This window comes from Melopsittacus undulatus, chromosome 4 (assembly GCF_012275295.1).
Source record: "Melopsittacus undulatus isolate bMelUnd1 chromosome 4, bMelUnd1.mat.Z, whole genome shotgun sequence".
NCBI classification, from domain to species: Eukaryota; Metazoa; Chordata; class Aves; order Psittaciformes; family Psittaculidae; genus Melopsittacus; species Melopsittacus undulatus.
The window spans coordinates 77,696,822-77,720,902 of NC_047530.1; positions in this window are offsets into that span (position 1 = coordinate 77,696,822).

Below are 24,081 nucleotides of genomic sequence, written 5' to 3' on the forward strand. Positions count from 1 at the left end.
TTGACTCAGGGCCATGTTTATCTGGCCCACACCCAGCCCTGGTAATGAGTCCTTGCTATATTTATAATTATAACACATGTATGTATAATGTAAAAGTAAGGTTCCTTAAAACTTTTTTCAAACTTACAGCTAGCATAAAAATGTGAAAAATGCCCACAGGTATTTTACTAAATAAACTGTCATTTAAAAACAGACCAAATCAAAACAATATTTTTAGCTAGTGAGACAAAATAAACACCCATAAATACAGTGCTCATAATGGTGAGGAATCGAATAACCAGAGTAGACATCCACACAACCTAAAAATTAGAAAATTAAGGTCAATGAGGGAATTAGCTCATGCAGGGCTTTTTTACTCAGCATGGAAAACAGAAAGAGTAAGTTATCAAGTAAAGTCATAAAAGGCAATGACATAAGTGAATTTAAGAGACAGCTGGACATTTTTATGAAGAGAAGGAATTGAAAAATTCAGAGCCAGTGACAAATTGGAGAGATAGGTTTGAGATAAAATTAACAAGGACAGATTTCCTTGGGGCCAGAGGCATTTTACCATTTAGCAATACCTTATATCCTCTGTCATCACATCTTAATCTGATGATGACATCTGAAGGTAGCGTGAAATATTTTACACCACTTACTTAGTATATTAAAGAGGAAAAAGCACTTTTAGAGTTTTCCCCCAAAAGGGAAAAACATTATGTTGCTTATTCACTTTTCAACACATGCACGTGTTTGCAGTGGATGCTGAAAGGTCTCAGTCTTAGCCAGTACACAGTGGCCTGCTTATAAATTCACAGTATAGATTCATAGAATGATTAGGGTTGGAAAGTACCTTCTAGTTCCACCCCCCTGCCATGGTATCATCCTTTGGTTACTTTAAAATTCTCCATAGAGCAGTTTCAAGCATATCTCCATCAATTTTAAAAGATATTATTTTTATTTATTTTTATTTTTCTGTAGTTATTTCTTTAGATAATGGAGAGCAACTGGAAATTCCCACACCAGTGTCCTGCTGGGTTAACTCATCCTGCTGTTGCATCAGCTCTGCTTATTGATACATTGCCATATGCTTTAGAGGCTGTGGCAGACTTTGAAAAGGTCACTGAATCACCAGCATCCAGGCACTGCATCCAGAAGTCTCTGATGACTTTTTAAGTCTCCAGACTGCAAGGGCTTGGTGCAAAAGTCTGTCCTTGAATAAATGAAAGAGCAGCTCACTCTGTTAATTTTATCTGGAATTGGAAGAGAGAGCTGCGTGCCAGTCAGGAAACTGTATGTATCCCATGCTGTTTAGGAGTTAATGCACATGAAGATTGAAGGAAATGAGCCTTGACGTTTTGGAGAATGTACATTTACATTAGTTCAGGCTTAAAAGTATAGAGGACAAGTGGAAGGCATGCATAAGGACATTCGGGATAACAGGACACATTACCAGGCTGACATGAACAGCAGTGCTACTGCCAGCAGGACACATGGTAGAAGGACTTTTCTTGGCAGTATACAAACCTCAGGTAACCCAGAAACCTTTCTGAGAACTTGTTGGCCACTACTAAGGTACCAGAGGGCCTGGCAGCCCAGACCTTTCCCTAGGCTCAGGAGAGCTTTCTAAGACCAGAGACACCAAGCACCAAATAATACATATGACATCCTCAAAAATTCATACAGGTCTCTTGTAGTTGTGCTTTGAAGGAAATACTTGTCTGTGTTTCTGGTGTCCTTTCTCAGCTGCTTCTTCACAGGAAAGGCAGGCAAATGAGCTCTTCCAGGGTCACCACACTAAAAGGAGCACAAAGCAGTAAGGAACATATGCCTCTGAATGTGAGAGGCACTGAGCCCAGACTCTAGAGCAATGTCAGGAGTGCTGAGCTTTGCAATATGCATATTCTGAAGAAAATATCAAATAACAAAACATTTCCATCATGCTGACAAAGTGCAGTAATGCTCCCTTGTAGGCAGAATCTTTTTCCTTCCAGCTAATAGCTTCATCTTATTCATATAAATTAAATTCACACAAAAGCATGTGGGTTTTTCCCTTTTTTCCTTTTCATGCATCTCTATAAATACGTAGCCCTTAGGAATGGTTGTAGAGATGCTTAAGAGATTTTTATGTTATTGCATTTTAAAAAAGCATGTCCCAGTTTGTGTAGGGTTTACTGTAACCAACTGCTTAATCTAAAGTTTGATAATGAAGACTAAACACAAATAATACTAACTTAAAAATTATTGATAATGTGATTAGACTTCTCTTGAATACAACAGCAAGACTACAATGTATTTTCCTTCCTTTATAGCTACTTCCACCATAATCTGAATATCAGAATCTTAAATCCATCAGGAACCCAGCAAGCTGTCCACCTTTATGAAGAACATTACCATTAAAAGTAGAACAAAAACGGCTCTTGAGAGCCATCAGGGGATGGGCAGCCCTGGAGTCTCAATGTATTTAGTTGATATGGAAGAGGGGGAGGTGGAAGTTCTTGGATTTGTTTTTGATTTAAATGGCTCCTCTGCTTCCCAAGGAGCTGTATTGATGGACTCTGAGAGAAAGCTGAGGTCAACTCTTTGTCTTGATGGGTTAGTGGAGAAATATTTAACTGTGGCCTTATGAAAACTACTTAGCTGTAATAATAACAGCATCAAATTGCTGTTTAGTTTGTTTCAGGAACTGTCATTAGCAGCATAGCTATACAACCTAATTCTATTTGTTTAAATATAGATCTCCTGAGGTCATATTATTCTAGTATAAATTTTAAAAGCTTGGCTGCTGAAAACAGTCAACTGGAGACAGAAAGCAGAGTTTGGATGATATCCAAACTTTATCATATCTATTCTTTAGTGTGGGCATGTGGGGACAAAGATCTTGCTAGGGCTTTATGAGCTCTATAAGCTGTAACACCATATGATTACTTTTTCCCATTCTGTGGTGCAGCTGCAAAAGGAAATTATTAGTTCTGTCTTATCATGAGGGTCTGGGCAGCAAATATTTATTATGGCTTAGGAGAAACTGTCCATTTGTCTTTTCTTTCCTGGTGATCGGAGAATCACCCTGCAGTGAAGACAGGAAACTTAGAAAAGTTGTTGCCCAAAGACAGGATGGGGAGATACTAGTGTAAATGTTGCTTAAGATAAGCCATTAAAAAGAACAGAATAGAGATGTCGTGGTTTAAGCCCAGCCAGTAACTCAGAACCACACAGCCGCTCGCTCGCTCACTCACCTCCTTGCTTCCTCCCCCTGTTCCTGGAGGGATGGGGAGGAGAATTGAAAGAATGTAACTCCCATGGACTACGAGCAGTCCAGTAACTAAGGTGTAACACAAATCACTACTCCCACCACCAATAATAATAATGATAAGGGAAATAACAAGGGAAGATAATACAACTGCTCATCACCCACCAATCGATACCCAGCCTGACCTGAGCAGTGATCTAGCCCTTCCAGGTAACTGCCCCCCATTTATATAGTGGGTATGATGTGCTGTGGTATGAAATACACCTGTGGCTAATTTAGGTCAAGTGTCCTGTCTTTGCTTCCTTCCAGCTTCCCCTCAGAAAGTCCTTGGTCAGAGTAAACAATACTTAGCAGCAACTAAAAACATCAGTGTTACCAGCACTGCTCCCAGGCTGAAAGGCAAAAACATAGCACTGCTCCAGCTACTAGAGAAGGAGAAAAATTGACTGTTATTGCTGAACCCGGGACAAGAAAACAGAGTATTGTCACTTGGAAGAAACTTGCAATGATCATCAACTGAAAGAAAAAATGAAAATAATAATAACAATAAAAATATATTTCAGTTACTTGCATCCTACGCTTTCTCTAATTCATCTGGGAACCAAAAGTGTGCAATGAGGAGACATCCTCAACTATTAGGATTAATATCCTTACAGTTACGGATATATCCACTTAAAATAAGTAAGTGGAAGACATAAAAAGAAGAAAATCCCTTACGTGCTGTCCCCACTGCAGCACAGGTTTCTCACTGGAGACTTCAGAGATGTGATGTTACCCATGTGTATCTTACTTAACAGTACTGAAAGAAAAGAAATGTCTATGTACTCTCTTTTGAGGAACTGATGAAGGCTTACTTACTGAAGAACAGTATCCCTGGCTAAATGTGGAACAGAATTTTTAGAAGAGGGGTAGTTTTGCACTTTTTAGTAGCAGGCTGAGATTAGACTAGTAGCCTTGGGATGGGTATGAAAGACCTTCTCAGCCAGCAGTGGGTTGAAATTCATGTCTTTCTCAGCAGCCTTTGGTGAGGATGAAGTCACTATCCCTCATTTCAGAATTAATATAAGATTCATTATTCCAGGAAAATTGAAAATGCAGCCCAAAAAAACAAGGCCACCTGCAAAGGCATCACCAAATAGAGAACGGAAGAGAGAGACTCTAAAGAAATGCAATCAAGACTAGTATTGATGGTCTAATTTTAAAGTTAGTATATGAAAGTGCAGTTAATAACAGGGTAAAACTCCCCACAAATAAACAAACAAACAAAAAGCAACAAATCCAACAAAAACGCACTAGGGAAAAGCTGTCTTAAGCACCCACTTCCAGCCACAGCTGGCTGGAGTTCTCCTCAATGCACTCAAAACCCCTGCAAGAAACACTTTAGACCAATATATGCAAATAGCACTTCCATAGAACCACTGAAAGGAGGAGATAAAAATGGTAAATACTGCAGTTATTATCTGGAATAATATACTTGAAGTGGAAAGATGAAAACCCAAAGGATTTGAATGAATGATCAGGATCCAAATTAAATGCTTCACTAGAAAATATTTCTTTTCAGTCTGGAAATTATATTAGCTAGCTGCGCCTCTCTTTCTGTAGGTGAAACTGAAAAAGGCACTCGTAAGACTGTTTAAAAATATTTTAATTTATGGATTATTGCTTTGAGTAAAATTATTTAGCTAGCCAATATTACATTTATTTATCTAGTTTCCAAATTCCTTCACTCTGTAGTTAGAATGAGATCATATTGCAGATGAATACTGGTACCTGAGCCTCCATTCAGAGCAGAATTGACCAAAATGAACAGTTCTCTGAGCAGGGAAGGAGATATTGCCCAAAAACCTGACAGAGCAGGTTGTGGTCAAGATCTGATTTTTTTTTGCTTTCAGTCAAATCCATCCTGCAGTATGGCTTTATCTGAAAACAGAATTTGGTGAAAAATACTCATTACATGTGAATTCCAGCAGGATATTGCATAGTTAAGGTCTCTGAACACATTTAAAATAATCTTCTTTTGCTTTATGTAATGAATAGAATAGATGGAATTGCTTTCCCAGACCTTCTGGGGAAATTGAAGCAATGTGTTAAAGATTTAACAGCTTTTATTTCTTTTTTTTTTTCAGATCTTAACCCAATATCAAATATTAAAGTGCTAATATATTTGAGGAAAGCAGAAGTTGCTGATACAATTAATTTCCTTTCTGAGAAAAAGTATTGGTGGCTTCTTTTGGAAAGAATATGAGTAATTCTTTTAAAAAGAAACAAAACAGAGACAATGTTTGTGCATGCATGAAAGCCATTTTCTTCTTTGCCCTAAATTTCAAGTGTAAAGGTAGATTGTTTGTGTTGTACATCAAGGCAAAGACACATCATGTCACAGCAGTAACATAAAGATTAAATATATGTTAAAAATATAAAAAAAATAGATCCTACAAGACACATGGCCTCTAACTCTGATTAAAAACAGGCAGAGGAGTAAAAACTGAGCAACTATGCGTCCATTGAATTTTCTACCAAATCCCCACTTTCCTAAATGGGAGTGTAATTTCAGCACACATAACTAAGGATCATAAAATGAGTTTAAACTGAGCAATATTTTGGGAACTATAGAGCAATGGAGAGAAGGCTGGCACTGAAATATCCAAACACTTTTTTCACTTTCCTTTGAAACGCACTGTTAAAGTTACATGCTTGTATTAATGACCTGGAGGAGCATGCAACCTGTTCATGAAGCAGTGCTGCTTTATGTGTTTTGTATGTTTTCATTACCCTTGCAGACATACCATATAGTTTCTGTTTGCTTTTTAGCTGGAAACAAAGTACATTAGTGTTGAAAAGTATCAAAAATAGCTGTGTTTTTTTTTCCTTCTGACTTCAATACTGTAAGAAAACATTTGTTTAAATTTTATTTATGGGAGACTCAATAAAAGAGTCATGCATGTAAAAAAACTTATGGCAGCTGCCAATGATACAAAGAGCTACACAGCTACATTGGTTACCTCAGAAACTCTTATACGAAACATGGGAACATAGAAGGAAGATGAAAAGCAAAATTTCAGAGATGGATATTAGAAACATTCTTAAACAGCTATTTTTCCATACTGTTCTTCTTATCACCAGAAGGGTTGCCATTTGAAAACAAGATTCACTTCCTTACAGACATTCCTGGGGAAATGGGCGGTGACACATGGCTCACCATCACACTGGAAAAAGGATTAAAGTAGGGTGAGCTCTGTGCATCTCTGTGTGTATCTGTTTGGGCTCCTTGGGCAATGTGTCTACTTCTGAAATATGGGCTAGAGAAATCCCCTGTATGTTGCTAACAGCACAAATTAGGTGTGTGAGATCCTGGCTGAGCCTGGCTGAACCCTGGCTTAGGGTGGGCTGATGGTCCCACTTTGCACCCACATGGCTTCAATTTCCTCATTGAGCACAGAGATCCAGCAGGATGGAAAGGGGATGAATTGGCTTCACTACTTTTAAATAACTAATCTTCAATTCAGTGGATCCATACTTGTCATCAGCCAAAAGAAGGTATTGATTTGGGGGGTTGTTTTGATTTTCTGGATTGGGGTGCTGTCTATTTTATAGGTTTTTTGCAGGATAACATTTTGGAGTAAAAAATTAATCCCAAAGAACAGGACCATCCTTTATATGTGCAATTTATGAAGGGTTAAAAATTATTAGTATTTTCTAGTTTGTTTGTTCATTCAAAATGTCAATGAAGACCTCTGGTGCTTTTGTAACTAGATGAGAATGCCAAAAATACAGTAATAATAAAAAAACCTGAACAAAAACTTCCAAGGGGACACAACTGGAATCAGAATGATGTCTGATCTAAAAATGACTAATTGTGTCACCTGTTTTTGTTTACCCATTGGTATGCTGCAAAATAAGTATGTGAAAAGGTAAACCCATCTAGTAAAAACCAGTGTATCTGGAATATATTGTTTTACTTATTTTTGTCATCTCTCTTGTTCAAGTTCATTGAAGATTTACTTAAAATACAGGCTATTCTTCAGTCTATTATTTGAAGTTAAAAGAAGCATATGGTGCTTTGCAACAAAAGATAATTAGATTTCTTGTCTGCTTTCAGTGTTATAGTTTGTTAATGCACTTTAATGGAATTTACAGGCAGAATAGGCAGAATAAATGATAGAATAGATTAAGAGGTTTAAAATTATGAATTTTGTTTTTCTGGGTTTGTTTCTTGTAATACGACTGTCCTACAGTCCATCTATTGCAGCATCCTTTGCTCCTTTAGGCATTGCTTGATATTTCAGAAGAAAGTACAATAATCCTGTTGGTGATTGAAAGACCCAGTCATGCCAGTGTTTTCCTCCTAAACACTCCAGTTAACTGCTATGGCCTGAAGCACTAATGCTTATAGCCCTTCATTATGTCCTTATTTGATGTTCAGTCAACATTAACTCCATTGGTAGTAACAGCTAATCATTCATTTGAATCCTTCTAAACTCCTTCCTTGTATAATATCTGACAGCAGTGAGTTCAACAAATTGCATATGCGTGGTCTAAAATGCAGTCCTTCCTTTAACCTAATTTTAGTTTGCATTTTTCATGCTTAAAGTGATGCTAGCAATGTAACAAAACAGTAAGTTAAATTCTTAAATTGTTATACATGCAACTTCACTCAAACATTTTATAGACATTTTGATGTAGCCTTTTCAACTCCTAGAAGGAGGCCTGGAGAAAAAAAGGTTTGAAGCAAAATGTGAAACCACTGCCATATTTCTGCTAGGCTCACCTCCATCTGCATTTGGAATGAAAAAATCAATATACAGAAATAGAATACAACGTTCTATGAATTTACTATACCTAAATCAACATGATTTTTTTAGACATTATATATTTTTGAAAAAGTAAAAGCCAAAGTTACTGGATACTTTGTGGTTTGATTTTCAGAAAAGATCTTGTTTGGTACAAGAGGGAAACTTTTTTAGTTCAGATAGACATGAAGTCAACAGTTTGATACATATAAAAGTATAACGTGCAGTATTTAGCTGCATGCTGCATATAAGCTGCTCTGTGGGTCTGCAACTGAAGTGTGTCTCCAGTGAAGATAATGAAATATTTAGACTACAGAGTAAGACTGTGGAGTGAGTTGCTGCATACATTGCCTGTTGTACATCTTTAGAAAAAGTGAATCCAGACTGGAATATGTACAGGGAACGGGTAGTGGATCAGCAGATGAGGAAAGCTTATTCGCAAAATCAGACTTGTTTCTGCTGAAGCATTGAATGAGTGAGATATGATTGCCCTTGATAATTTCATTTGCTAATGTGACTAGTGGTATAGCCCTTTAAAATAATCCAAACTCAAGAATACATTGGTCACAGTGGCAAGGTTTGCATTCAAGAACAGCTACAATTTCCTACTAAAATGGCAGTGAAAAATAACATTCCCCTGTTAAATGTATTGCTAAGGTGTGGGAGCCAAATGAACTTCAATCCTCTCTAAAGGAAGGGAAAATATAGTCCTGCCTATATAATGTCTCTCCTTAATGCAGCATGACCCCAGCCTAAATTGATTTAATCATTCAAATAGTATTGTATCATTTCCCTTATTTCTTCTCTAATTTAATTTTATGCTAAGGGCTTTGCATGTAATCATTATTTTTGCATTGGTATACTTTTCAAAGACAGTTTCTTTTATTTCTTAAAATAAATTTATAGGATAACACATAACACCTCTGGTCTTTTTGGCTAGCAGGACATAGGCAAAGTAATTTTTGACACTTATGTGGTAATTTAGAAAATTAAAAAGACATTGGCTAAAAAGTTTTATGCTTCTTTTTATTTTTATGCAGACCTGCGGCTGATACATTTACATTGCAGCATACTCTGTGTCGTTTGATATTATTCTCCTACACCATAATATGAAAGATGTATATGATTCTTTTTTTACTCACTAAAGTTTATATAAATGCTTGCTACAGGGTCTTTGATTTTTGCTCATTAATAAATTCAAAGGTCTAGTTATGAGGTAGTAAACAGCCACTCGTAAATAATAAAACTGCAGGACTGTATCCCTTCTTTGGAGAATACAGCATAATTTCAAGGCTGTCTGTGACCCGTCTTGTCCATCTGGTTGTCTTCATTTAGTTCGGAAAATAACAAGATCTAGAAAACTTCAGAAATGGGAAAAGTAAGAAGCAAACTGGAAAATTATTAATAACTCTGCAGTTAAGCTTCAGACTAATATAAGCACCCACAAAAGTCACTGCATTCATTAAGTCCTGAACTACATTTTTAAGGTGAGCTCTCCAGAACAGATGTGGAGATACATCTGTTCAATACTAAAATTGTCCTATAGAACAGTATTAGTAACATGTAGGATTTTCATTTCGTAATGTTTACACAAATACTTGCATCAAGTACTTTGACTGTTAGTCACTACCGATTCCCCAAGTTTTAAGTCCTTCCCAGATATTTGCTTTCCCGCAGAAGGGCAGCCATGAGCACAAGAGAAGTGACTGTCCAATTTCCTTCAGAGCCCTCAAATTCCCACCTCACAAAACAAAGAGGAAACCAGAATTTGGCAGGAAAAATAAAACCAAACAACCAGAACTGGGGCTTAAAATGGCTGCTTTTGAAACCTGGCAAAAGTATCTTTTAAAACTTTATTAAAAAGGAAAAAAAAATAAAGAAGAAAGGAAATGTAACTATCTCTTGCCAGCTCAGCAGCATGGAGGCCAGATTTGTTTAAGCTGAGGAATGGGCATGTTTGCCTTCAGCTCTTTTGAAACAGATGACAGATATTGTGCCAGAAAAAATTTACTGACACAATTATTGTTTCTGTGAGTCAATGTGTGACCTAGACCTAGGGCTAAGTGTGTTTACTCTCCTAATATAATATCAAGTCATTCTTTTGCCGAAAGATGAGGAAGTTTACAATAAGAAAAAGAATTAATGTGCACAGGCACATACAAAGTTTACAAGCTGGTGGCAATCCAAAGCGAAAAGAATTTGAAACACTGTGCAAGCACATGTACATACTTACTTGAGAATCAAAGCCTGCATGTTTGCACAGCCAAAAACTTGTGTCCTAGCAGTCTGGTCTAGAAAAAATCCTTCCTTCTGCTTCAGCTCCTGTCCAGCTGAGAGTCTGCATATAAATATACAGTGACTGTCAAAACAGATCAGAGACTTTGACAGCAATTAACATTAAAGAAAAAGATATTGAGGATTTTTTTAAATACCTGTTGAAATTGTGAAAAGAAGTGTAGACCTACAGGAAAATACAGATTGATTTCAGAATTTGGTCAAAATGTGAATATACATTTTTCTGAAAAAAAAGTTTTTATGTAAGGTCTTTAACTTCTTTTCAAGCTCCTTATGTATTGGTGAGGAAAGCAACTAAGTATCCTAGTCTCTCTTTTTACTAGTTTAACATGCTAACATCACTGTCTGCTCCTTTTGTTTGCTAACTGTACCTTCATCTCTTATGTACTTATTAGATCTCTGGCCTTCTTCCATCCACCCATCTAGAAAAAGTGTAGTTAGAAAAGTATATGGAATCACTTAAATTTGAGTGACAATTATTAATCATAGAATCATAGAATAGTTAGGATTGGAAAGGACCTTAAGAACACCTAGTTCCAACTCCCCTGCCATGGGCAGGGACACCTCACACTAAACCATATCATCCAAGGCTTCATCCAGCCTGGCCTTGAACACTGACAGGGATGGAGCATTCACAATCTCCCTGGGAAACCCATTCCAGTACCTCATCAACTTAACAGTAAAGAATTTCTTCCTTATATCCAATCCAAACCTCACCTGTGTAAGTTTCAACCTGTTAACCCTTGTCCTATCACTACAGTCCCTCATGAATAGTCCCTCACCAGCAACCATGTAGGCCCCCTTCACATACTGGAAGGCTGCTATGAGGTCTCCACGCAGCCTTCTCTTCTCCAGGCTGAACAGCCCCAATTTTCTCAGCCTGTCTTCATATGGGAGGTGCTCCAGTCCCATGATCATCCTCGTGGCCCTCCTCTGGACTTGTTCCAACAGTTCTGTGTCCTTTTTATGTTGAGGACACCAGAACTGCACACAATACTCCAAGTGAGGTCGCACAAGAGCAGAGTAGAGGGGAAGGATCACCTCCTTTGACCTGCTGGTCACGCTCCTTTTGATGCAGCCCAGGATACAGTTGGTTTTCTGGGCTGTGAGTGCACACTGAAGCTGGCTCATGTTCATTTTCTCATTGATTAACACCCCCAAGTCCTTCTCCACAGGACTGCCATGAATTTCCTTTTTGCCCAACCTGTAGCTGTGCCGGGGATTGCTCCAACCCAGTTGTAGGACCTTGCACTTGGCATGGTTAAACTTCATGAGGTTGGCATCAGCCCACCTCACAAGTTTGTCAAGGTCCCTCTGGATGGCATTCCTCCCCTCTAGCGTATCAACCGAACCGCACAGCTTGGTGTCATCGGCAAACTTGCTGAGGGCGCACTCAATCCCACTGTCCATGTCACTGACAAAGATGTTAAACAAGACCAGTCCCAACACTGATCCCTGAGGGACACCACTCGTTACTGGTCTCCAGCTGGACATTGAACCATTGACCACAATTCTGCGTGCTGCCATCCAGCCAGTTCTTTATCCACTGAGTGGTTCACCTATCAAATTGACGTCTCTCCGGTTTAGAGACAAGGATGTCATGTGGGACAGTGTCGAACGCTTTGCACAAGTCCAGGTAGATTATGTCAGCTGCTCCACCCCTGTCCATCACTTTTGTAGCCCTGTCATAGAAGGCCACGAAATTGGTCAGGCAGGATTTTCCCCTAGTAAAGCCATTCTGGCTGTCACCAAGCACCTTGTTGTTTTTCATGTGCCTTAGCACGCCCTCCAGGAGAATCTGCTCCCAGATTTTGCCAGGCACAGAGATGAGACTGACTGGTCTGTAATTCCCTGGGTCATCCATTTTCCCCTTCTTGAAAATGGGGGTTATATTTCCCTTTTTCCAGTCATCAGGAACCTCACCTGACTGCCATGATTTTTCAAATATGATGGCCAGTGGCTTTGCAACTTCATTCACCAGCTCCTTCAGGACCCGCAGATGGATTTCATCAGGTCCCATGGACTTGTGTACATTCAGGTTCTTAAGATGGTCTCGAACCAGATCCTCTTGTACAGTGGTCCCAAGGTCTAGATGTTCACAGTCCTTGTGTCTGCCTTCTAAGACTTGGGTGGTGTGGTCAGAGCCTTTGCCAGTGAAGGCTGAGGCAAAGAAGTCATTCAGAACCTCAACCTTCTCCAAATCCTGTGTAGCCAGTTCTTCCAAAAGCTTCCAGAGGGGGGCTATGTTGTCACTAATCTGTTTTTTATCCTTTACATACCTATAAAATCCCTTCCTGTTATCTTTAACATCCCTAGCCAAGTTTAGCTCCAATTGGGCCTTAGCTTTCCTAACTGGGTCCCTAACTTCCCGAACAACATCCCCGTATTCATCCCAGGCAACCTGTCCTTGCTTCCACCTTTTATAAGACTCTTTTTTCCTGTGAATTTTTCTCAGCAGCTCCTTATCCATCCAAGGGGGTCTCCTGGTCCTCCTGCTGCACTTCCTCTCTAGGTGAATGGACTTTGTAGTTCTTGATACATTTTCTACTTAAGTGAGTGCTAAATCTTCTTGCTGTATGTCTTGCATGGTTTCTGTTTGTATTACTAATTTCAAATATAATTTGCAGTTCTGATTGTGTTAGTTTACTTCTTATTAAACTATCTGATCCTAATGCCTTGGTTCTCCTTTGTACTAATATTACTTTTTTCTCCTTCATTTTTTACCTCTCCTTTGGTGTCTCTTTTCCCTCTCCAGTATATCAATAAGGATAGACTGAAGTATCCTTTTAGAAGTCAGTTGTTATGCTGAAAATAAATACTCATTAGTTATCTTTCTGATGTCAAAAATAAACTATAGTATATTTTACTGTATTTGCTTTTCGGCCTCTGTAAAGAATCTTTCTTCCTTTAATAGAAGCAATAGCTTCAGTTCAGTTAGGTCAAAATTTACTCCAACTTCAACTGTCTGCTTCTTTCTTTCCAGCAGTGTTCTGGAGAGAATTACAGGAGCCAGCTGAATAACTGAAGTGGATACAGATTATATGTACTTCTCTGGATACTCTGAAGTGTGCTGGAATAGTCAGACCTTTAGTCAGAAACACATTTACATTATGACTCAGTTTTCTGACAATTGCTCTAATAGTAGATGTTTTAAAAGAACGAATAAAGATTCCTATCTGACACACTCATTATTATTCCCCTGAACAAGTAAGATAAAAATGTGCAGTGCTTTTTCACTCAGAAAATATTTCCTTATTTTCTGCACAAATGGTTAAATTCTCAGCTGTGCAAGGATTCCTCTACAATTCACACGTGTCCACCCTCACTGAAATTATTGCAGTGAAAGCAGACAAAAATAAATTTAAAACTTTGGAGTTTCCTTTCAAGGTAGTCAGGAAAACTTAAGCCCATATATCTGAAAGAGTGTCTAAAACTTAGTGAGGAGCACTATGACTGACAGATTTTTCTGCCAATATGCAATAAAAGATCAAATTAAACTTTCTTCTGTAGTTGTTTAACTCATGTGTGTAGGAAACAACTTTCTTGCGAGAAAGCACTGTGCCAAGGCCAAAACAGGAATAAACTCCAGACCTTAAGGACAATAATTAACTAAATTACCACTTTGCAAGGAAAAGTGAACTGTAACATTGTTCTTTGTGTGGTACTGGACTCTGCTGTGTCACATATGAATCAAGGTAATATTTAACAAATATATGAAGCAAACCTACCAAATTTTTGAAAATGTGACTGTCAAGGGCAACCAGCTGATTTTGCAATTGAAAAATCTGAATAGCAAAGCCCAGTTTGCCTCAGAAGAGTAATTATGATTCATTGATATAAGCATTAAGAAAAGCTCAGTCTTAAAACCTAGCTATAGTCAATGACAGTAAGCCTAGATATGACGCTTGATTTCTCTGTTGTCAGGGTGAATAACCTGAGAACAGTCTGAGTTCATGGTAGCAACCTCAACTGGACCATCTTGAGATGATCGAGAAAGGAATACAGTTTTAAGATGTGCATGTATTTGATTTCCATGGAAAGCATTTTACGGAGAGTATTTTATGGTATCAGACTGTAGATTTGTGAACATAAAAGCTCAGGGACAGAGAAAGTTTCAGAAAACAGAAAAACTGGAGATGCAGACTTAATGCTTGTCAGATCTGCCAGTTTCAGAGGTAAAGCAAAAAAGGTTCAGAGAAGATGTCTTTGAGACCTGGATGGAACAGGGACATTTTTGCATTTGTCAAGATGTCTGATCTAGAATAAGAAAATAGGACAAAGGAAAAAGTGTTTTCAGTTTTCAAGGTCTTAATTTTGACAGTGCCACCTTTTTCATAAAGTGCTAGATTTTCCTCCAATGAGAAGTTTCTGGTTTTTTACTATGGACTTCAGTGCAGTTAAGATCACATTGGAAAAGATTACAATGTAGTGGAAAACAGAAAAGTGGGAATTGAGGTGGATTCCTCCCACTATTACTAAATATTTTTAGAGAGAAAAATATCGGGGGGGTTTGCTTAGGTTTACTCTGAGTATTCTGCAAATTTATTACTTCTCTGTTCTGCTTTGTTTAACAACTGATTCCAATTACAGATCAGCCTGTAATGCATGAAATAAATGTAAGCATCCAATTTTCAAAATTAACATTTTGAAAACATTCAATACTTCTCCTCAATAAATTTTAAATTCTTTATTTTAATTTGTAAGACAAAGGTAACTCGTTATTTACTGTGAATTTATTTTCTGTTGAGCAGATCCAGATAGTTTCATCTCAAACTGTCTTTGAAATAAAGACTCAGTCATTACAATATTCATATTCTGAATATAATTATCCATGAAGCAAATGAAGAACAAACAAAATTGGAGAGATGAAGTGAATTCTTTCTCTGGAAATAAAACTCTACCAAAAAAGTCCTTTTTTATTTTTTACCATGAAGAAAAGATGTATTTGTTGTTCCACAGAAGTAACTGCATGATTAATGGAGATACATTTTTATATCATTATTTTGATATTGTCAGGGTGCAATGACAGAGCTTTTATATCAGTGACTGTACAGACCAGCATTTCCTGTTGATTAATTTTATTAGACAATGGTGTCAGCAGAGGTGAGAAAGCTGCTGCCAAGAAAAACACAAGATAGCAATGAGAAATACAAAACTAGTAAATACCTCAGGATGCACAAATGCACCTAAGTCATGTAGATGTCAATATATTTAATATCACTGGTGCCAGTTTCAATGAGAAACCATCAAAGAAGACTGCATGACTTTATATATAAACTTTTGGGTAGGTGAGTAAATCAAGATAATGTGTTGGCTTAAAGACACTAACATCAAAATAACTTCCTATAAATATATTTAATAAATATTTAATTAATAAATACAATAAATAGAACACAAAGAATAGAAAACATAAAGAAAGTATAAAAATTGTCTAAATGTAAACTTTTAAAGGATATGTCCTTCAAATCTAAAATAAAATATTCAGTAATAGACTTCTTTTGGTAGCATATTTTTGTCTTGCAACTGACTCCAGTAAGCTCCAAAACCCTCTCAAATTCAAGTTAATTGCAGAGCAGAGCCTGAAATTTCAGGTGCGGATAGTGGTCTGCTGGAAATAGGAAAATTAAGTATTTTACTGCTGTGCATTATCAATGTGCTTAAAGTTTTTTTTAACATCTTAAGCCAATTCTGTCTTCAGATAAATATGTAGTGAATCCATATTTTTTTTGAAGATTTATTGTAGTGTTAATAAAGATATAATGTCATCTGCTACTTTATTTGTTTATTTTACTTACATAAGCACCTACACTTACCCACATACTCTCACAGCTGAATTAGCAGAGATGGGTCAGGGAATTTGTTCATGCAGAATTTATGAATTCTGGATAGAGGTCTAAAATTGGCCCTTAATTGGATGCTTTGATATATACAGTCCATGCAGTCTGCCACTGGTGTGATTTTGTCTAGAAATAATAGAAAATTGTTAAAGCTTGGTGACAATTCAAGCACATGGACCACCATCAGACCTGAAACATAGCCATGCTGCTTTGGGACAAAATTGAAGTGGAACACTTAACTCCTCTTGAGAGTGATCTTGGTGTTATTTTTAAATTGGTCTTGAAATTATAAAAAGAAAGATCCTTTTATAAGAATAATTTTTTTAAATGTGAGGCATTTAAAAAAAAAAAAAGCTTTAGATTGGAGGAGAAAAAAAAAGGGGGGGGCTATTTTAACCATGGACAGCCTTTTTTCAACCACGTAAGCTGTTGAAATAAGAGAAGAAGCCGGATCCTGGAAAAGATGCTTTTATAGCAAGCCATGCAACAGCCAATGTTGCATCCTGGTTTCAAGGATGGGGACTGACAGCAAGTGGAGAATTTTCAAGAGCAATGGTTACCATTTCTGCTTCACTTCAGTGCTGTCTGGTTTTATTCCCTCAATCTGTGTCTACACTCACTGCCAATGGTTTTTAGGACCTAAAGAAGCAAAAATTTTCTGGTACTACCTGTTTGGAGCCTATGTTGTAGCATAGCCCACCCTAACCCGGATAAGTGATCCTGCTTACAGCAAAACTAGCTATAAGCAACATAACCAAACCTATGTCTCTAAGACTGTAAATATTAATTTCTTGTATGTATTAGTGTGTCCCATAGCTGGAATTGGGAATTACAATTAATTTTTCTTTACGGAAAAGGGTTGAGGGTGGCAGCCTACCAAGAACCATCCATAGACTGAAAAGGATAAAGAAAATGTCAGCAACAGGGGATGCTGCCAGCTGTCTTGCTAAAATACCTGGTCTAATCAGTCACTGGAAGTCATCCTTAGCTTGGGTGCTTGATCAAAATTTACAGATGTTCAATGATTGCAAAGGAACTGCAGGATGAGTTTCAGCCCATTTCTTATATTTATTTTGATTGTGGTGATTTTTCCAAGCTAAGATGAAAGACAAGAACAAATCTTTCCCCATCTGTAGCAGAAGGAAAAGAAAACACTTCAAGTACACAGATACCTTCTGAAAACAGGGTTGGTTTTTTTTTTTTTTCACAGTTCTTAGGCCACAGATTTCAGTTCTTTAAATGATACATTTCAAAGCTAGGTTGGCATGGAAAGCTGAGCAGATATTGTTTGCCGAAGAGAAAAAAAAAATCTATCAATGCACAATTTTTCCAGGGTCACTTTACACACTTTTACAGTAAGGATTCAGCATCATGCTGGCCAGCAGAGATTGCTTCAGGGAGACATTTGGGATATTTGTAGATTATATGAGAGAAAAAAAGGCAAAATGTGTAATAGAAATACCCTTGCAATTAGACTATTTATTACTTTTAGCAATAGACTTGTAGTAAATATGGCTTTTCTGGGATTGCTGCTGGCAAACAAGCTAACTATAGAAATGCAAAGTTGTGGAATTTCCATTTCATTTCTTGCCTCATTAATTTCATTAACTTACAAATAGATGAATACATGATATTAAAAAGTAATTTCCTTTTAATATTTTTAAATTACTCTCTCCAAGTATTCAACATTTTAATCTGTTCTTTTAAGGTCTCCATCTAATTTCTTGTACAGAGGCATAATTGAGCTTTTGTGAATCAGATACCAATGTTGATTGATTGTGAGAAAGCTAATCAGAGGGTGCCATTCACAAGATAAATGCAATTGTTTCTGAAATATTTTCTTGCAGTCTGCAGCATTTCACTAACTTTGCAGCAAGTATGAAATGATGTGTGGGTGGGGTGTGTGAAGGTGTGGATTTATGAGGGGAAATCAAATCTAGCCATGGAGGAAAGGCTGTTTCTTCCTTTTTTCTTATACAAGGACAAATTTCATGGGAATTATAGTGTTTTCCATTTAATAGAAATAGCCTTCATTTTGATGTTTTTACAACAGTGACAAATGGCAGCTAAAAAAGAAAATGGGAAAAATGTAATCAATCTTTATACCTTTAAAAGCAGTTGAAAACTAAGATAAAAAATAAACCATTTCAGAAAAAAAAAGGTAGTTTAAAGCAAACAATTACCTAAAAGATAAGGAAAGTGCAGAAAATCATTTGGGGCTAAGTGCTGGGTCTTGGAGGAGGCAAAAACTGCTGTTCTGTTTTTCTTGCCTGTTTGGGACTGCAGTTTCCATGGACACAACACTGTAACATATATGTCCAGAAAACAGAATATTCTCCCAAAAGGCCACACAGTGAGTCTGAGAGGAAAAAATGTGTAAAGGAGAAATTATGAAGAAAAACTGAACTTTCTTCAAAGAATTCCCAAGTATTGATAGCTGTTACATGACAATAGTGCAGATGGCTGCAGGTGTAATTCAGACTAGAAATCATCCAGGTATTTAACATTTATTTAATGTTAATATTTTACTTACCATAATGTTAATATTTATTAACATTACTGGAAAAGGCATAAAAATAAAATTTTAAAATAAAATATTTTAGATGTTAGAATAAGCTACAAAAACACATAATGCAAAAACTTCTGCTGTATTCTTAGAAATCCATTCTAAAAGCTTGTATTATAAACAAAAGATGAAAATAGAAAACATTTTGCTGAACTCAATGCAAATTCACTCCTGGGAGGATTAAATCAGTCTCTGTAAGATACACTTTTGATGATGGAATGTTTGAAAGGGAAAACTCATACCTTATTTAATCATGTGACTTGAGAAATTAACAGGTCAGTCAGAGAATGGTCAACTGTTTATTCTGCTATTCAAATTACCTTAATACAGCTGTGGTGCTCAGCTGGGTTAACAGACTTTATGTTAAGGCATTTTCTATGGGCTTGTTTTTCTGACTGTAGAAAATGCCAATCAAATGTTTTATCAATGACATAGCTGAGGGTGGAAATTCCATTATTGCAATAGGTGGTTCTTGGAAAAAAGGCATGTGCACATCCTGACACCTCTAGAGTTTTACACAACTCACTATTTTTCCTTTTTAAATCAAGTATTGATTTGGCCTGGGTTCAATATGTGCTTTGAACAAATATGTCATGATGAAAAGTCATGGCAAGATTACTTAGGGTTAAGTTTTTTAGGTTTAGCTGAACTGCAGTGTTTTTGCAATTTTAATGAAGACACTTAGGAGCATATTTTTTCTATAATGCAGGGCAGTAGTCCAATGTGATTCCCACTGAAATCACCTGATCAAAAATTTAAGGCCCTGGTGCTTGAAAATTGTAATTTTCAAGTAACAATATATTTTTTAAGTGAAATTAAAATCCCAAACATATTATTTACATATTTTGTATTTATTATATTAGAACTGAATGTCATTCTTTAAACAGGTGGTAAAAGAGAATAACACAAGTTTATTTTTAATTATTACTGTAGGTGCAAAGGACAAGTTGAAAATGAAATTTTTGGATAACCATTAAAAAAAGATATGACAGCTAAAATATGCATTGGTCTTATGAAAGTAGTTTTCATAATATAGTAATGTTTCATTTGGATATTTTTGCAGGCAAGTTTTTCTACATATCCAGACAATTATAGATTATGCATACCTCACTTTTCATAATTATGTTATAATGCAATTTTTAGTCATTTCCTTTTATCCTTCTACAATTGGTATCTTAACATATCTTCTAACCCAGGTTGGAACTTCCCCATAAGGAGTTTGTATGGTCTTTTCTTACTCTTTTATTGGATTGAGGATGAAGGCCTAGTTGTTTCATGATGCCTGAGCTATATCCCTTATTTCTGACTTTGCCTCTGGTCTCACCTATTCAAGACTTAAAAAAATCAGTAGTAGCATTTTCAGGAGAGCTATGCTACTAGCAGATACTTATTTTGATTAGTGCCTTCATTGTTGTGCCTTTGCAAATATTTGGACATGACATGGTTTGGTAGAATATTTGCATTTTTGTTGCACCGACATGCACTATGGAAGATAAATCCTCTTTATTTTCCCTTTAGGGAGTATGTGTGAGCTCTGCTGTTTCAGCTCCTGAAACCCAGTTTTCCCTCTTTGAGACACTGAAAACTTCTTATTAACACCTTATGACCCTCACTAAGTTCTAAATACAGGCCCAGCTCAGTCTTTTAGTATGTGTCCTTCTGTATCACCTTTTTTTCCCTACATTTCAAGCATTACACTTGTCTAACACAGACTTCATAAACCCATCATGCTTCACTGCTTCTGACATCTTAATTTACTGCTCTATCTCTTTGGTCCACTTTTCACTATCTATCTGCTTTTTCTGTGCTCTTGAACAGACTACCCAAAAGGAGACAAAATCTAGAGTTTCTGGTGTTGCTGTTTCTTCTACTGGTCCTTTCTCCAGCAGATCCTTTATAAGTTGATTCCATCAAAGCACTATTTTGTACCGGTCACCCCGATCAGTAATGGTCAGTAATGGTGGTCCAAATTTCAAGGGATCATCCTTTTGAAACAGAGTGGGAATACCTTCTAAAATCTGAATTGCTCCTGGAGAAGTCAGGTTCATGAGAAAAGAAGAGCAGAGAGCCAATGCCCAAAGAAAAACCTAAAGGATAGATGTTTCCCACCCTGCTCCCTGATCTACCACTCTGAGATAAGAAAGGCAGCAAGCAATGAGCGCTTGGAGTGCACAAGGTGACACTAGCAGCCAGAAAACACCTGCAAATGAAACGAAAATTCAATTTGCTGGGAACATCTTTGTCAACATCACAACTCCCAAAATAAAGCTAAAGTTCAGTGAGGGTCAGGGAGAAAGAGTAGTAAAATGCCAGCAAAACTAGGAAATGCTAGCAAGGCATCCTACGAACCCAGCAGATATCAGAATTGTATCCCCAGTTAATTTTATTTTAAAAATCTATTGTTTACATTATTGTTTAATGAGTCCTCCAAAAGTAGGGCAAAAGTTTATATTCAAGGTTAATTATTCCTGGATATTTTAAAGGGATATGAGAGTACTTTGTCTCAATAGGTAACCGAACTATTAAGGAGAATGAAGCAAACCATTGTGTAAGAATTCGTGAAAACAATTTAAGTCACAGAAGAAAGCATACTGTGTCAGATGTCATGGTGCTGTTGCGTGAAAACCAGTCTACTAGCAAATTAAATTAACTTTCTGTGCTGAAAGAAACTTGTCAATGGCTTCCCCACATTTGCTCCTAAATTCTGAGACTCAACTGAGGGAATTGTGCAGTTGTTTTTTGCAAGCAAATGAGAAAATGCATCCATCAAGGAATAGCATTCATTGAGCTGCCAAGAAAGCTTGATTCTGCTCCCTCATACTTGTCTTTGCTAATTACCATGCTGGGTTTCGTCTATCCAATAAGCCATGCATCAAAACTCAGGATTCAACATTAAAACCTCGTGCTAATTGAAAAAAAAAAGAGGTATGAATTAATAACTTTTCAACATGGGGAATAGTGGAATAGATCATTGCATGTGGATAACACATACTATTGAACATTAGGAAAAGAGTTTAAGAAGTATTATTATGCGAAGGTCCCTATATGAGCTTAATTTCCTACCAACTGCATGTCTTACAGAAGTACCTTAATGAGTTTACTAACATCTGACATGGGAAGTTTATTCTTTCTCATTTGTTTTCCAAAAAAATTAATTGGCAACATTTAAAAATGCCATAAAGTTCAGAATCTCCAAATCACCAAAGCAAAAGTAGATATTTCTGCTTCCCAGTCATGTAGACTCAAATGTGTAACTACAAGTAGGCAACTTATTTCCTTTTTAAGATATATTCCATGACCTGTGCCACCTAAATTGATGCAGTCTGTAGGTGTTACCCAGGTTAAGTGTATCTAGGACATTCTGAAAATTTCTCTAATACAGATGCTTCAGAAATAATCTTACTAAAAGACAGACATAACAGCACAGAAAATGTAGGAATCCCAGTCTTTTGAAAAGACAAGCTTATAACCACCTCTATACCTAAAGATATTTTGAATGTTGTGGACAGTAAGCATTGAATGAGTAGAAGAGAAACAGCCTGAAAAAGCACCGCATTTTAACTTCCTGGGATTTCCTGTAAAGAAAGCATTTTAAGTGGATAAACATGCAGGTTTTTTCATATGTATTCTCAGTGGCATATCTAAAGGTGTTCATATCACATCAATATCATGATTTATTTTTACTTAATATTATCACTACTTTCTATACTTTGTTAACATACATTGTTACTATAAGCAGTGTACCTTTTCTAGCTCAACATTTCTCTCTCTCTCTCTTATTTCCTGTGATAATGTGGCCATGTTTATCATTAGAAGTAGGTTACCTGAACATTTAAGACATGCATTAACTTTAATTTTCTGTAGTTTTAAGAGGACATTTTTCATGTTTCATTGAAGTTTTTACTAGGTACTCTTAGGTATTACTGTTTGTCTTTTTAAATACACAAAAAAGACAGGGAAATGGTTTTAAACCTCTGTCTTTCAGTAACTTCAATCCTTTAACCTTTGTTATTCTTACAGTTTTTTAATAGATTCGAACCAATGACCTGGTGGTGAAAGATTGTTTTCCATCAGGAACATTTGTCTTTCTGATAAGCCTTTACAGCTTAGGTCTATGCGTCATTTTCCTTTGCTCAGGCCCATATGTGTATGTGTGAAGGCTAACTGTAGGAATCACCCACTGGCTTCTTTCCTCTTGTTAGTGTGACCTACCAGTATCCAACAATGATTTTTGACACAGCAGTGTCTTCATTCATTCATTACTGGCATTGAGGAAATTGATCTCCTCAGGAGAAGATGACAGCATCAGACTGGGTAGAAAAACAGAGATTTAATGTTCTGGGATGGGAATTAGGGCAGAGACCTTGTGAGCTGCACACAATTTGGTGCACCCTCTGTAATGACCTGTCAAAACCAATCATGTCTTTCCTAAATAAGTGAAATTGTCTGTATTGATAACAGAATGAAAATGATTGTGGTTGAAAAATTGAGGCAACTCTTACTTAAGGTGTAACCCACAGAAGCTGAAAGAAAACATCTTCTAATTTTCTTCTTCTTTTCTGTTGTAAATGATTCTCTTTTGGGGACTTCAGATATCATAAAAGGAATGGAAATGAGGATGTTTCCTTAGGTCTGAGGAAAGACTAAAGCAATATAATTATTTTATTTAAGTCTTTTCCAGTGGAGGAAGATGCAGACTGACACCTCTGTAGTAAAAATGTGTCATACCAAGCATGTTGCTGAAAAACAAACATATAAGTTGTATTTAAAAAATAGTTTGCAAGAATTTTTTTCAAGGTATGAATTTATGTTCTTTCTGGTTAAATCTTTAATTACTAGAAGTGGCAGAATTAGAAATAAAAGAAATGCTTATGTAGGTGAGCCTAAAAAGCACAATAATTTAGTGTTTTCAGGCACTCACATTTGGTTTATTATTTGTAATTCAACAACCTTTACAATCAATCTAAAAACTTTAATTTTCTCTCTAATGTATATCTTGATGAAAGTGAACAGTTTAAAAGGCTTCAAAGCTACAGACAAGAGAGAGATAGAGGACAATTAGTCTTCAGCCTTTTTAAAAGCTCAGTGTATCAGCTTTATAAAATATTTCTAAGGTTTCACTTGGAAAGGAAATTATGCAGCAGGCATTAATAATTTTTGAGGCTTCATATTTCCTCACAGTTGCTTATAGTGTTACCCAGATCAACAATGTTAGAAACTAGTGTGTGTATCAGAAAGTTCATCTGCTCAGATAATAGCAGAAAAAACAGAAACTATTTTAATGTAAAAACATTGCAGCAGCCTAGGTTGTCTTCTATAGAAAATTTTGTGGGTAACATGACATACAGATATGTCTAGCAAGAT